The sequence below is a fragment of the Palaemon carinicauda genome, chromosome 22 (assembly GCF_036898095.1).
Source record: "Palaemon carinicauda isolate YSFRI2023 chromosome 22, ASM3689809v2, whole genome shotgun sequence".
NCBI classification, from domain to species: Eukaryota; Metazoa; Arthropoda; class Malacostraca; order Decapoda; family Palaemonidae; genus Palaemon; species Palaemon carinicauda.
This window is the reverse complement of record NC_090746.1, coordinates 86,938,205-86,952,204: the sequence shown is the minus strand read 5'-3', so window position 1 is coordinate 86,952,204 and position 14,000 is coordinate 86,938,205. Positions and strand designations below refer to the sequence as shown.

Sequence of the window (14,000 nt, the reverse complement as noted above, 5' to 3'; positions counted from 1 at the left end):
GCTGTGAGAGCTCCACCACCGATGCGCAGTCGACCCTGCCAGACGCATGTTGACGTTAGCCGACGTGCGGCACCCTCCGTTGACATGCGTGAGCTACCGCATCAGCAGTGGGAAGGTGCAGTCAAGCTGCCGTGTTTTGACGCAATGCGGCAGTCTCCGCAACCCACGGCAGTCCCCACCACGCACCACCACTCCGCTTTTGTTGTTGCCAGCTCTCAGACTGACCAGCAGCGGCATGATGTTGGATCCAGTGCAGCTACGCATGCACCCGTGCTGCCGGATTCAGCCGTTCAGCTTTCTTCTCCTCCTTTGCCGCTTCCTCCTCAGCATTCGGATGAAGGAATCTCTGATGACGATGAAGCTGCGCATTTGGACGATCAACACTCCGACATAGACGAACCCAAGACTACGCCTCCCTCCTTAGACTTTAGGAAAGTCCTTGCCCTGTTTAAGGAGTTGTATCCGGACCAGTTTGTGTCTGCAGCTCCACGCTCACCTCCCTCTGAGTTCGCTTTAGGCATGCAGTCAGCAGCCCCTGCCTTTACGAAGCTCGTACTCGCTCGCTCATCCAAGAGAGCTTTAAGGGTACTGGGAGAGTGGTTGCAGGCCAAGAAGCAACTTGGGAAGACATCCTTCATCTTTCCCCCGACCAAGCTTGCTTCCAAATCTAGCGTCTGGTATGCCACGGGAGAAGTTCTCGGCTTGGGAGTTCCTGCCTCTGCCCAGGGCGACTTCTCAAGTCTGGTAGACTCTCCCCGCAGACTGGCTATGAGACGCTCCAAGATTTGCTGGACCTTTTCGGACATGGACCATCTTTTGAAGGGAGTTTTCCGTGCTTTTGAGATCTTCAACTTCCTGGACTGGTGTTTGGGAGCGTTGAGCAGAAAGACCTCCCCTTCGGATAAGGACTCTGCCATGCTCATCATGTCCTGCATGGACAAAGCCATTCGGGATGGGTCTGGCGAGCTTGCGGCTTCTTTCGTGTCTGGAGTTCTTAAGAAGCGAGATCACCTTTGCTCATTCTTGTCGGCGGGGGTCACACCATGTCAGAAGTCAGAGCTGATGTTTGCTCCGCTATCCAAGTGTCTCTTTCCTGAAGAGCTGATCAAGGGGATTGCCGCCTCGTTGATCCAGAAAGACACCCATGACCTGGTGGCGTCATCCGCACGTAAAGTCACAGCTTTACCTTCCGTGCCTAGACCTAGGATGGACACACCAGCGTCTAGGTTCATTCCGCCCTTTCGTGGCAGAACCTCCAGCAGAGGAGGTACCCGTGCCGATAGTCAACGTGGCAAAAAGAAGAAGGGTTCCAAGTCCTCAAAAGGCAGAGTCTGGCTGCCATCTTCTCCAGACAGCAGTGGGAGCCAGGCTCAAGAACTACTGGCAGGCCTGGGAGAACAGGGGTGCAGACGCACAGTCTGTGAAGTTACTCAGAGAGGGGTACAGGATTCCATTCTTGCGCAAGCCCCCTCTAGCAACAACTCCCATCGACCTCTCTCCCAGGTACAGAGAGGAGGACAAGAGGCTAGCTTTACAGCAAGAGGTGTCTCTCTTGCTACAAAAGGGAGCGGTAGTCATAGTCCGGGACCATCAATCCCCGGGCTTCTACAACCGTCTCTTCTTAGTAGCGAAGAAGACAGGAGGGTGGAGACCGGTGCTGGACGTCAGTGCTCTAAATGTCTTTGTCACCAAGCAGACGTTCACCATGGAGACGACGAAGTCGGTGCTAGCATCGGTCAGGAAGGAAGACTGGATGGTCTCGTTAGACCTAAAGGACGCGTACTTTCACGTCCCCATCCACCCAGATTCCCAACCTTTCCTAAGGTTCGTCTTTGGGAAGGTGGTTTACCAGTTCCAAGCCCTGTGCTTTGGCCTAAGCACGGCACCTCTAGTGTTTACCAAACTGATGAGGAATATTGCCAAATTCCTGCATTTAGCAGACATCAGAGCCTCCCTCTATTTGGACGACTGGCTTTTAAGAGCTGCGTCAAGTCGTCGCTGTCTGGAGAATCTCAAATGGACTATGGATCTGACCAAGGAATTGGGTCTCCTGGTCAATATAGAAAAGTCCCAACTCGTCCCATCCCAAACTATAGTCTATCTAGGTATGGAGATTCAGAGTCAAGCTTTTCGGGCTTTTCCGTCGGCCCCCAGAATCAGTCAAGCCCAAGAATGCATCCAGAGCATGCTGAAAAGGAACCGATGTTCAGTCAGACAGTGGATGAGTCTAATAGGGACGCTTTCATCGCTGGACCAGTTCATCGCGTTAGGGAGACTCCACCTCCGACCCCTTCAGTATCACCTAGCTGCTCACTGGAGAAAGGACATGACGCTAGAAGCGGTCTCAGTTCCTATATCCGAGAAGATGAAGTCTGCACTGACTTGGTGGAAGAACAACATTCTTCTCAGGGAAGGTCTACCACTGGCTGTTCAGACCCCCGACCACCTTCTCTTCTCGGACGCATCGGACACGGGCTGGGGTGCGACACTGGACGGTCGGGAATGCTCGGGCACGTGGAATCCAGATCAAAGAGCACTACACATCAACTGCAAGGAGCTACTGGCAGTTCATCTGGCCTTGAGAAGCTTCAAGTCCCTCCTTCTAGGCAAGGTGGTGGAGGTGAACTCCGACAACACTACAGCCTTGGCGTACATCTCCAAGCAAGGAGGGACTCATTCGATGACGTTGTTCGAGATCGCAAGGGACCTCCTCACCTGGTCAAGAGATCGAAAGATATCGCTTGTAACGAGGTTCATTCAAGGCGACATGAATGTCATGGCAGACCGCCTCAGCCGGAAGGGTCAGATCATCCCTACAGAATGGACCCTTCACAAGAATGTTTGCAACAGACTATGGACCCTGTGGGGTCAGCCCACCATAGATCTGTTCGCTACCTCGATGACCAAGAGGCTCCCAAATTATTGCTCACCGATTCCGGACCCAGCAGCAGTTCACGTAGATGCCTTTCTTCTGGATTGGTCCCATCTAGACCTTTATGCGTTCCCCCCGTTCAAGATTGTCAACAAGGTACTGCAGAAGTTCGCCTCTCACGAAGGGACAAGGTTGACGTTGGTTGCTCCCCTCTGGCCCGCGAGAGAATGGTTCACCGAGGTACTGCAATGGCTAGTAGACGTTCCCAGGACTCTTCCTCTAAGAGTGGACCTTCTGCGTCAGCCTCACGTAAAGAAGGTACACCCAAGCCTCCACGCTCTTCGTCTGACTGCCTTCAGACTATCGAAAGACTCTCAAGAGCTAGAGGCTTTTCGAAGGAGGCAGCCAGAGCGATTGCCAGAGCAAGGAGGACATCCACTCTCAAGGTCTACCAGTCAAAATGGGAAGTCTTCCGAAGCTGGTGCAAGGCGAATTCAGTATCCTCAACCAGTACCTCTGTAACGCAGATAGCTGACTTCCTTTTACACCTAAGGAAGGTAAGATCCCTATCAGCTCCTACGATCAAAGGTTACAGAAGCATGTTGGCAGCAGTCTTCCGCCACAGAGGCTTAGATCTTTCCAACAACAAAGATCTACAGGACCTCCTTAAGTCTTTTGAGACCTCAAAGGAGCGTCGGTTAGCCACACCAGGTTGGAACTTAGACGTGGTTTTAAGGTTCCTGATGTCAGCAAGGTTCGAACCGCTTCAATCAGCCTCTTTTAAAGATCTCACTTTGAAGACTCTTTTCCTCGTTTGCTTAGCAACAGCTAAAAGAGTCAGTGAGATACACGCCTTCAGCAGGAACATAGGATTTACATCTGAAACGGCTACATGTTCCTTACAGCTTGGTTTTTTAGCTAAAAACGAACTCCCTTCTCGTCCTTGGCCCAAATCGTTCGAGATTCCAAGTCTGTCCAGTTTGGTTGGAAACGAACAAGAGAGAGTACTATGCCCAGTAAGAGCTCTTAAGTACTATTTAAGACGTACGAAGCCATTACGAGGACAATCAGAAGCTTTATGGTGTTCTATTAAGAAACCTGCTTTACCGATGTCAAAGAACGTAGTTTCTTATTACATCAGACTTTTGATTAGAGAAGCCCATTCTCATCTGAATGAGGAAGACCATGCTTTGCTGAAGGTAAGGACACATGAAGTTAGAGCTGTCGCTACTTCAGTGGCCTTCAAACAAAACAGATCTCTGCAGAGTGTAATGGATGCAACCTATTGGAGAAGCAAGTCAGTGTTCGCATCATTTTACCTTAAAGATGTCCAGTCTCTTTACGAGAACTGCTACACCCTGGGACCATTCGTAGCAGCGAGTGCAGTAGTAGGTGAGGGCTCAACCACTACATTCCCATAATCCCATAACCTTTTTTAATCTTTCTCTTGAAATGCTTTTTATTGTTGTTTTTGGGTTGTACGGAAGGCTAAGAAGCCTTTCGCATCCTGGTTGATTTGGCGGGTGGTCAAATTCTTTCTTGAGAAGCGCCTAGATTAGAGGTTGTGATGAGGTCCTTTAGTATGGGTTGCAGCCCTTCATACTTCAGCACCTAGGAGTCGCTCAGCATCCTAAGAGGATCGCGAGGCTCAGTAAGGAAGACGTACTTAAAAAGGCAGAGTAATGGTTCAAGTCGACTTCCTTACCAGGTACTTATTAATTTTATGTTTGTTATTTTGAATAACTGCTAAAATGAAATACGGGATACTTAGCTTCTAATGTTAACATGTATGCTGGTCTCCACCCACCCCCCTGGGTGTGAATCAGCTACATGATCACCGGGTAAGATTAATATTGAAAAATGTTATTTTCCTTAGTAAAATAAATTTTTGAATATACTTACCCGGTGATCATGAATTAAAGGACCCTCCCTTCCTCCCCATAGAGACCCAGTGGACCGAGGAGAAAATTGGTTCTTTGTTGACAAGAAGTACTGGAGTACCTGCTCGACAGATGGCGCTGTTGTTGTACACCCCCACCTGTATAGCGATCGCTGGCGTATCCCGCCCGTAGGTTTTTTCTGTCGGGCAGCAGAGCTGCAGCTACATGATCACCGGGTAAGTATATTCAAAAATTTATTTTACTAAGGAAAATAACATTTTTATATTCATTAATATTTTGATCATCATCATTAGCATTGAAATTCTACATTATTCTTTTATCTGATTTGACATTTGGTAAGTTTTTTTTCCAGTCTTCTATCACTTGCAATATCAGGCTAAAGTCCCTTCTGATCTAAGTTTTTGAGATTTTCAATTTCTCACTGGTTGTTCCTATATGGATGCAAACCTTTGTGCTTTATTAGAAGTATGATTTCAGCAAAGCTGAAAACTCAGCTGGTAAAATTTTTAACGAGTGTTAGTACTGTAGTTAGTAATGGATACCAGGGAAAGCCCTGGCCTCCTTCCAGCTCACTGAGAAGCCACTATTATTTTAGCTGCCAAGTACGACAGACGTACTCTCTTTCGACAAACTTGAGTAATTAACTTTTTTTATTTTCTTTGCAAATTGATAGTGTGTGCCTGTTCATGGAGAAACTGCATTCGGGCATGCGGTCTTGCCCTAGAATTTCCGGACAACATTGTGGGACTTTCATGAGCAAGCCTAATGTGGATCACCATTCTTTATAGCATGCTTACATGGGGCATGACTACACAGTCTTCCTCTTGTGTGGTATGTAGGGAGTGGATAGCCTCCCAGTGACAGGAATTCTGCAATAAGAGGAGAAAGAAAACCAAGCGAGATTCATCCTGTTGCGGTTTTATCACTAATTTTAAGAAATTTCATGGCTCATTTTCTTTCTCCTCTTAGAACGCAGTCTTCTGATCCTTCTCCGCCACCCTGCTTTGTGAGGTGGGGTGGGGATGGCAAGCTGGATGTAAAGAAGGAAGGTAATAATCTAACCCTGGGCCAAGACCAAAGTGGAACAGCAATATCTGCTTTTCTTAGAAGAGCAGATATCTCATCTGCTCTTGGGAAACCCAACAAAGCTCTTTCAGTTGACAATGTGAGAAATGAAGCCCCAAAGACAGACACACTCCTGCTAGTCTTAGCTTTATCCAAGACAAAGTCCCTGGAGATTGCCTCATCTGCTGCATATGTGGAAGAAGTCCTTGGCTTTCCCAACTCATTGTTGACTTCTCCAGTAGTGTTCAAATAGAAATAAATTTCTATCTCATATAGGGATCGAACCCTAGCCCCTTGAAATGAAAGGCAAGGTTGCTACCAATCACGCCACCAGAGGCTCTAGACGAAGTCAGAACCTAAGTGCTAACTGCATTTTAGAATTTACCTGGATTTACCTTCTCTCTGTGATTCAAAGAAACTATCATGAGAGCCTATGCATCCTCAGAAAGTGTTACTAGGGGTGCCACCTCGAGCATGTGATACACATGGGCATGCCGCAACCTTAGCATTTTGCAAAACCACTCGGTAGTACAAGTCCTTAAACCGCACTTTATTTGCAAGCTCTGGCCATTCCAAAAGAAACCATTCAGAAGCACTTTCTCTCTCTGGTTAAAAGAAAGTATCATTAGAGCTTATACAGGGGAAGCGTCAAACACACGATACATGTGGTGTACGCCGCAACCTCAGCGTTCCGCAGAATCACTCGGTTGTACAAGTCCTCAAAGTTGATGGATGGAAGAGAAAACCCACCTTTACATACAATTATTTTAAAGATGGCACATGCAGGTTTTTGGACATCCTTTCAGTAGGCTTTATGGTTGCAGCGCAACAAATAATTTTAACTGTCAGCTCTCCCGGGACATGTGCCGGTTCTAGCCTCAGGCCTAATTATTCTCTGCATTATATGGTATAATGGACACTAAGGGTGATGGTGACCTTGATTGGACTTGAAGCCTTCCATTGGTTTTCACCCCAATGCAAGTAAGAATGTCTCGAATTTCCTTGTTATTTGATGATATGCTGAAATCACATTTTTCAATATTAAACTTACCCGATGATCATATAGCTGTCAGCTCTGCTGCCCGACAGAAAAAACCTACGGGCGGAATACGCCAGCGATCGCTATACAGGTGGGGGTGTACATCAACAGCGCCATCTGTCAAGTAGGTACTCAAGTACTCGATGTCAACATAGAACCAATTTTCTCTCTGTCGTGCCACTGGCAAGACCTACTAAATACGCTGTTACTGACTGGATTTGTTTTCACAACGATTTGGTGAAGTACACTTTTCCAGTTTTGAGCTTTCGCTATGCAGGGGTTTTATCTTCATTTCAAAACTTGAACTCGTTTTGGATAGATTTAATTATGGTGACGAAGAGAGTATGGACTCTCTTTCACTTTTAAATGGCCGACCCTTCCCTTAGACGGAAGTGTGTTTAGGTTTTTGGTAATTTTGCTTAACACGCTATAGATCTATATATTTTATATCTCTCCGCCTTTATAGGCCTCTTCGATTAACTTTCCATTTATTATAAACATATAACAATAAATTTTTATGTTTGTTTATATGCGACCTTTCCTGATAGTAGGCGGTCCTAACTTGGAACCGAAGTTAATTAACATTGAGCCCGTTATATCGTATTTAACCTTTAAAGAATTTAATACTTTTTAAATTTTAATGTTTTATGAAAGAATTTCTTTGATAGTCTCGTACTGTTTTCAAAGATGAACTAACGTTTAGTTTTTAGTCTACGCAGTTGTTGACGTTCAGGACGTTCAACATGCGCTCTATCGTTACGATAGAGAGAGAGTGTATCACGGTTTCACTTTGCAGTTAGAGTAAACCGATTCTGGCGTTTCGTTCATTCTTTCTTAGCTTAAATGGTTTAAATTCTAAATTAAAGGAACTTTTTATTTGGAAAACCTTTCAGTTTTTTCCTTTTGCAAATAACATGTTTTAACGATATATAATTGGGCTCTTCTCTCAGGTGCGAAATCAAGAGAGAAAGAGAGAGAGAGATAGAGACGGAGGGAGAGAGAGGAGATTAAACGTTTCGTTCAAGCTGGTAACGTTGTTCTCGTTTTTTACTCTCCTCCCTAGTCACTGTAGGGGAAGAAGGTAAAACGTTTCTGGGGTTTTATTCTTGTTCCCAGGCTATGTGCGGTGAGAGATTGTAAACGTAGTTTATTTGATCTAGTGTTTAGTCTCTTTCCCAGCCACTGAATTCTTTATCTTTATATATGTTTTCTGTTGCATTGTACGACTGTTTTCGCAATTACTACCTTTTAATGAAGGATAGGATTGCGTGTTTCAGGTAGAAATCAGTTAAAGTTTCGATTTCAGTGAAATAAGTGCAAAACAGAAAATCTAAGTGATAAAGTGATATGCGCAAAGTGTTACAGTGTTGCGTCCGAGGGTTCGTCTGTTCGTGCCAGTCGTTCACCTAGTCCGGGACCTCTTACAAGCTCCCAAGCCCAGGGGAGAAGTAATGTCGAACGACTTATGGGTTCCACAGGCCTTGATCAACGAACAGACGTTTTTCCCTCCGTGGTTTCGGGCGTATCTACCCAAGATCGCCCCACCCACACAAAGACGAGAGAGCCCATTTATTCCTCGTCTGCGGAAGAGGTTTCTCGTAAGAAACCATGGACCACATCTCGCAGCTTTTTAAGTGCAAGTCGGTCCCTTCCGCGCAAGTCCAACGGCCCAGGTGTAGCCACTGGGTCAGTTCGGACTCGCTGCAGTCATCCGACGACTGCACACCTCCCAAGAGAGGCAAGGTGGTACCGCAACAGGCAGTAACTCCGTCTGTTGCCGTACCAGCTGTTTTAGACCCTCAGTCACAACGGACAGTAGCTCCGTCTGTTGCCGCTTTTGTAGACCCTAAGTGGTCTTTACTGCAGTCTATGCAGACTCAGTTAGCTGCGGTTATGCAGGAGTTTCGTGCGGAGAAGGTTGACACTGCTCCCGTTAGCCTACAACCTGCCACGGTTGTGCGCCCAGCTCACGCTGAGGCTGCCTGCTCCCACACTCCGGCTGCGGAGAGCTCCACCACCGATGCGCAGTCGACCCTGCCAGACGCATGTTGACGTTAGCCGACGTGCGGCACCCTCCGTTGACATGCGTGAGCTACCGCATCAGCAGTGGGAAGGTGGAGTCAAGCTGCCGTGTTTTGACGCGATGCGTTAGTTTCCGCAACCCACGGCAGTCCCCACCACGCACCACCACTCCGCTTTGGTTGTTGCCTGCTCCCACACGCCGACTGCGGAGAAGGTTGACGATGCACCCGTTTGCCTACAACCTGCCACGGTTGTGCGCCCAGCAGACGCTGCGGCTGCCTGCTCCCACACTCTTGTTGTGAGAGCTCCTCCACCCATGCGCAGTCGACCCTGCCAGACGCATGCTGACTCCCACAGACACACGGAGCACTCCGTTGCCGTGCGTGAGCTACCACAAGCTGCCGTGTTTTGACACGGTGTGTCAGCCTCCGCAACCCACTGTGGTTACCGCCACTCGCCCGCAGCAGACTAGTCAGTCAGGAGTTGAGGCTTCCCCACACAGCTTTGGTTGTTGCCAGCTCACAGACTGTCAAGCAGTTACATGATGCCTTCTGGTCTGCTGCTAATGCACCAGTGCTGTATGTCCTCACGCACCTGTTGTAGTTGACAGTTCAGTTTTTGACAGTTCACAGACTGTCAAGCAGTTACATACGTTGCCTTCTGGTCTGCTGCTTATGCACCAGTGAGACCCTCACTGAGATAACCTAGCTTTTCTCGGACATGGTTCCTGTAGATGAGAAAGTGCTGTTCTCCCTCCTACTGATATTCCTTTGAGGACTCTGTCATTTGGAGAGGAGCCTTAAGCTGCTTAGCCTCCTATGGACTTTAATTAAAGCATAACAAAGCTTCCAGGGATGGTAAATGGTTCCGCTTCAGTCGCTAACCCCGTCTGTTGCCACACCTGCTCCCGTAGACCCTAATGGGCTTTGCTGCAAGACATGCAGTCCAAGCTTGTGTCCTTGATAGAGGATTTTTTACGGAGAAGAACCTTCTGGCCAACAACCTTCCTACCGGTTGGTTGTGCGCCCTGTTGACGCTGAGGTATCCTACTCGCGTCCGCCAGTTGAGGTGGTTCCTCCACCGATGCGACCCAGTGTGGGTTGCCAGTCGCACGTTGACGTTAAGCGACTCTCGGAGGTGGTTGTGGACGTTCAGTGTGTCACTAGGAAGACGTTCAACAACCAGCAGAGGTGACTTGTTGTGACGCAGTGCGGCAACCTCAGCAACCTGGTAGGGGGTTGACTGCACAACCCAGACAGTCTAGACAGTTTCGGGTTGACGCTGTACTTCCTCGCGTCCCCATGGTTGACAGTTCACAGACTGTGCAGCAGTACCATGATATTGTGTCCGGCTCCGTCACGCATCCACCAGTGCGACCGGATTCAGCGAGTCAGACGTTGCCCACTCCGTTGTCGTTTCCTCATCAGTTTCGGATGAGGAACCCTCTGATGAGGACATTGCTGAACAAGACGATCAACCCCCAGCCCTGCTATCCATCCAGAAGATGCTGAAGAAGGAACGCTGCCCTGTCAGGCTGTGGATGAGTCTGGTTAGGACACTGTCATCCGTGGTTCAATTTGTGTCACTTGGAAGACTACACCTCCGTCCTCTTCTGTATCATCTAGCTTTTCACTGGAAAAGGACAAGACGCTAGAAGCGGTCTTGATCCCTGTTTCCGGAAAGATAAAGTCTGGTCTGACTTGGTGAAAGGACTTTATCAACCTTTGAAAGGGTCTTCCCCTGACTGTTCAGACTCCCAACCACGTTCTCTTCTCGGACGCATCGGACGTAGGCTGGGGTGCGACATTAGGCGGTAGGGAATGCTCGGGATTATGGAACTCGAGTCAAAGGACAATGCATTTCAACTGCAAGAAGCTACTGGCAGTACGTCTGACCTGGAAAAGCTTCAGGTCTCTCCTTCAAGGCAAAGTGGTGGAGGTGAACACGGACAACACCCTGCTTTGACGTACATCTCCAAGCAAGGAGGGACCTACTCTCTGACATGGTACGAGTTCGCAAGAGACCTCCTCACCTGGTCAACAGGTCTAGACTTTTCACTAGTAACGAGGTTCATCCAAGGCAACTTGAATGTCATAGCAGATTGTCTCAGTAGGAAGGGACAAATAATTCCAACAGATTGGACCCTCCACAAGGATGTATGCAAGAGACTTTGGGCCACCTGGGGCCAGCCAACCATAGATCTCTTCGCAACCTCGATGACCAAGAGGCTCCCAATAGTTTGCTCACCTATCCCGGACCCAGCAGTAGTTCATATAGATGCCTTTCTACTAGATTGGTCACATCTAGATCTATATGCATTCCCTCCGTTCAAGATTGTCAACAAGGTACTGCAGAAGTTCGCCTCTCACGAAGGGACAAAGTTGACGCTAGTTGCTTCCCTCTGGCCTGCGAGAGAATATCTCACCGAGGTACTTCGATGGCTAGTAGACGTTCCCAGAACACTTCCCCTAAGGGTGGACCTGCTACGTCAGCCACGCGTAAAGAAGGTACTCCAAGGCCTCCACGCTCTTCGTCTGACTGCCTTCAGACTATCGAAAGACTCTCGAGAGCTAGAGGTTTTTTCGAAGGAGGCAACCAGAGCGTTTGCTAGAGCAAGGAGAACATCCACCCTTAGAATCTACCAATCGAAGTGGGAAATCTTCCGAAACTGGTGCAAGTCAGTATCCGTATCCTCGACCAGTACCTCTGTAACTCAATAGCTGACTTTCTCTTATATCTGAGGAAAGAACGATCTCTTTCAGCTCCCACTATCAAGGGTTACAGAAGCATGTTGGCATCAGTCTTCCGTCACAGAGGCTTAGATCTTTCCAACAATAAAGATCTACAAGACCTCCTTAAGTCTTTTGAGACCACGAAGGAGCGTCGTTTGGTTACACCTGGTTGGAATTTAGACGTGGTTCTAAGATTCCTTATGTCAGACAGGTTCGAACCGCTTCAATCAGCCTCCCTGAAAGATCTCACCTTTAAGACTCTTTTCCTGATATGCTTAACCACAGCTAAAAGAGTCAGTGAGATTCATGCCTTCAGCAAGAACATCGGATTCTCATCCGAAACGGCTACATGTTCTACAACTTGGTTTTCTAGCCAAACACGAGCTGCCTTCTCGGCCTTGACCAATATCGTTCGATATTCCAAACTTATCGTATGGTTGGAAATGAACTAGAAAGAGTATTATGTCCTGTAAGAGCTCTTAAGTTCTATTTTAAAAACCTTTACGAGGCCCGTCTGAAGCTTTATGGTGTTCAGTTAAGAATCCATCTTTGCCTATGTCAGAGAATTCTTTATCCTATTTTATCAGACTGTTAATACGAGAAGCTCATTCCCATCTGAATGAGGAAGACCAAGTTTGGCTGAAGGTAAGGACACACGAAGTTAGAGCTGTCGCAACTTCCGTGGCCTTTAAACAAAATAGATCTCTGCAAAGTATATTCGACGCAACCTATTGGAAAAGCAAATCAGTGTTCGCGTCTTTTTATCTTAAGAATGTCCAGTCTCTTTACGAGAACTGCTACACTCTGGGACCATTCGTAGCAACGAGTGCAGTAGTGGTGAGGGCTCCACCACTACAATTCCCTAATTCCATAACCTTTTTAATCTTTCTCTTGAAATGTTTTATTAATATTTTTGGGTTGTCCGGAAGGCTAAGAAGCCTTTCGCATCCTACTTGATTTGGCGGGTGGTCAAAGTCATTTCTTGAGAAGCGCCTAGATTAGAGGTTTTGATGAGGACCTTTAGTATGGGTTGCAACCCTTCATACTTCAGCTCCTAGGAGTCGCTCAGCATCCTATGAGGATCGCGAGGCTCAGTAAGGAAGACGTACTTAAAAAGGCAGAGTAATTGTTCAAGTCGACTTCCTTACCAGGTACTTATTTATTTTATGCTTGTTATTTTGAATAACTGCTAAAATGAAATACGGAATACTTAGCTCATAATAATGTCAACATGTAATGCTGGTCTCTACCCACCCCCCTGGGTGTGAATCAGCTATATGATCATCGGGTAAGTTTAATATTGAAAAATGTTATTTTCATTAGTAAAATAAATTTTTGAATATACTTACCCGATGATCATAAATTAAAGGACCCACCCTTCCTCCCCAATAGAGACCCAGTGGACAGAGGAGAAAATTGGTTCTATGTTGACATCGAGTACTTGAGTACCTACTTGACAGATGGCGCTGTTGATGTACACCCCCACCTGTATAGCGATCGCTGGCGTATTCAGCCCGTAGGTTTTTTCTGTCGGGCAGCAGAGCTGACAGCTATATGATCATCGGGTAAGTATATTCAAAAATTTATTTTACTAATGAAAATAACATTTTTATGTAACACTTGATGTTCATACCACTTCACCCCTGACAAAGGGAAAACTTCCTCCTTCCTGAGGGTAACTCCCATATAAATGACTCAGAAGTTTGTATCTGTCTAGGAATAAGCTACAAATTTTAATAAAATTTATATTTTTCCTAGCTATTAAAACCTGAGTCATTTACCAAAGTTTCCACTTCAACCACCTTGCAAGTCTTTGACCAGTTAAGTGTTGTGGGGAGGTTAGGTGAGCAAGAACCCTCTTGCTCCCTGCGCATGCGCAAAGGTTGCCCAGCAACAAAGCATGGTGCAATCAAACCAATTTTTTGATTGGCCGGTCGTAGAGAACCTGACTAGCAGTTACCCCATATAAATGACTCAGGATTTTATAACTAGGAAAAATCAAATTGTATTAGAATTGATAGTATTCATTATTTATAAGTATGCATATTTTGCCTATTTTATGTTTTTTAGAATTTTATACTCTTTACTTCTCCTTTTATTCCATACTGGGCTGTTTTTTCTTTCATACTCCTTGTTGGCCTTATAAGCCTTTTGCTTTTCCACTTAGGGTTGATGATGGTGGTGATATATTTTTAATTTTTTTTTTCAACTTGTCATATTGGAAATATGAAAGGAAAACTTTTATCCCATTTTATTGAAGGCTTGGTGATAAGTCAACAGAGAAATAATTCATTGTGCATTTTAGGTTTTCATGCAGTCAAAACCTACCTTTGCCCACTAGTTTTGATAATTGGATAATTACTCTCTTC

General features: G+C 46.5%; 1 protein-coding gene across 1 annotated transcript in view; it reads left to right on the top strand.

Annotated features, from left to right (window-relative positions):
• Dus2 (Dihydrouridine synthase 2) overlaps window positions 1-14,000 on the top strand; it is a 162,205-nt gene that overhangs the window by 100,806 nt on the left and 47,399 nt on the right. The window lies entirely within an intron of this gene.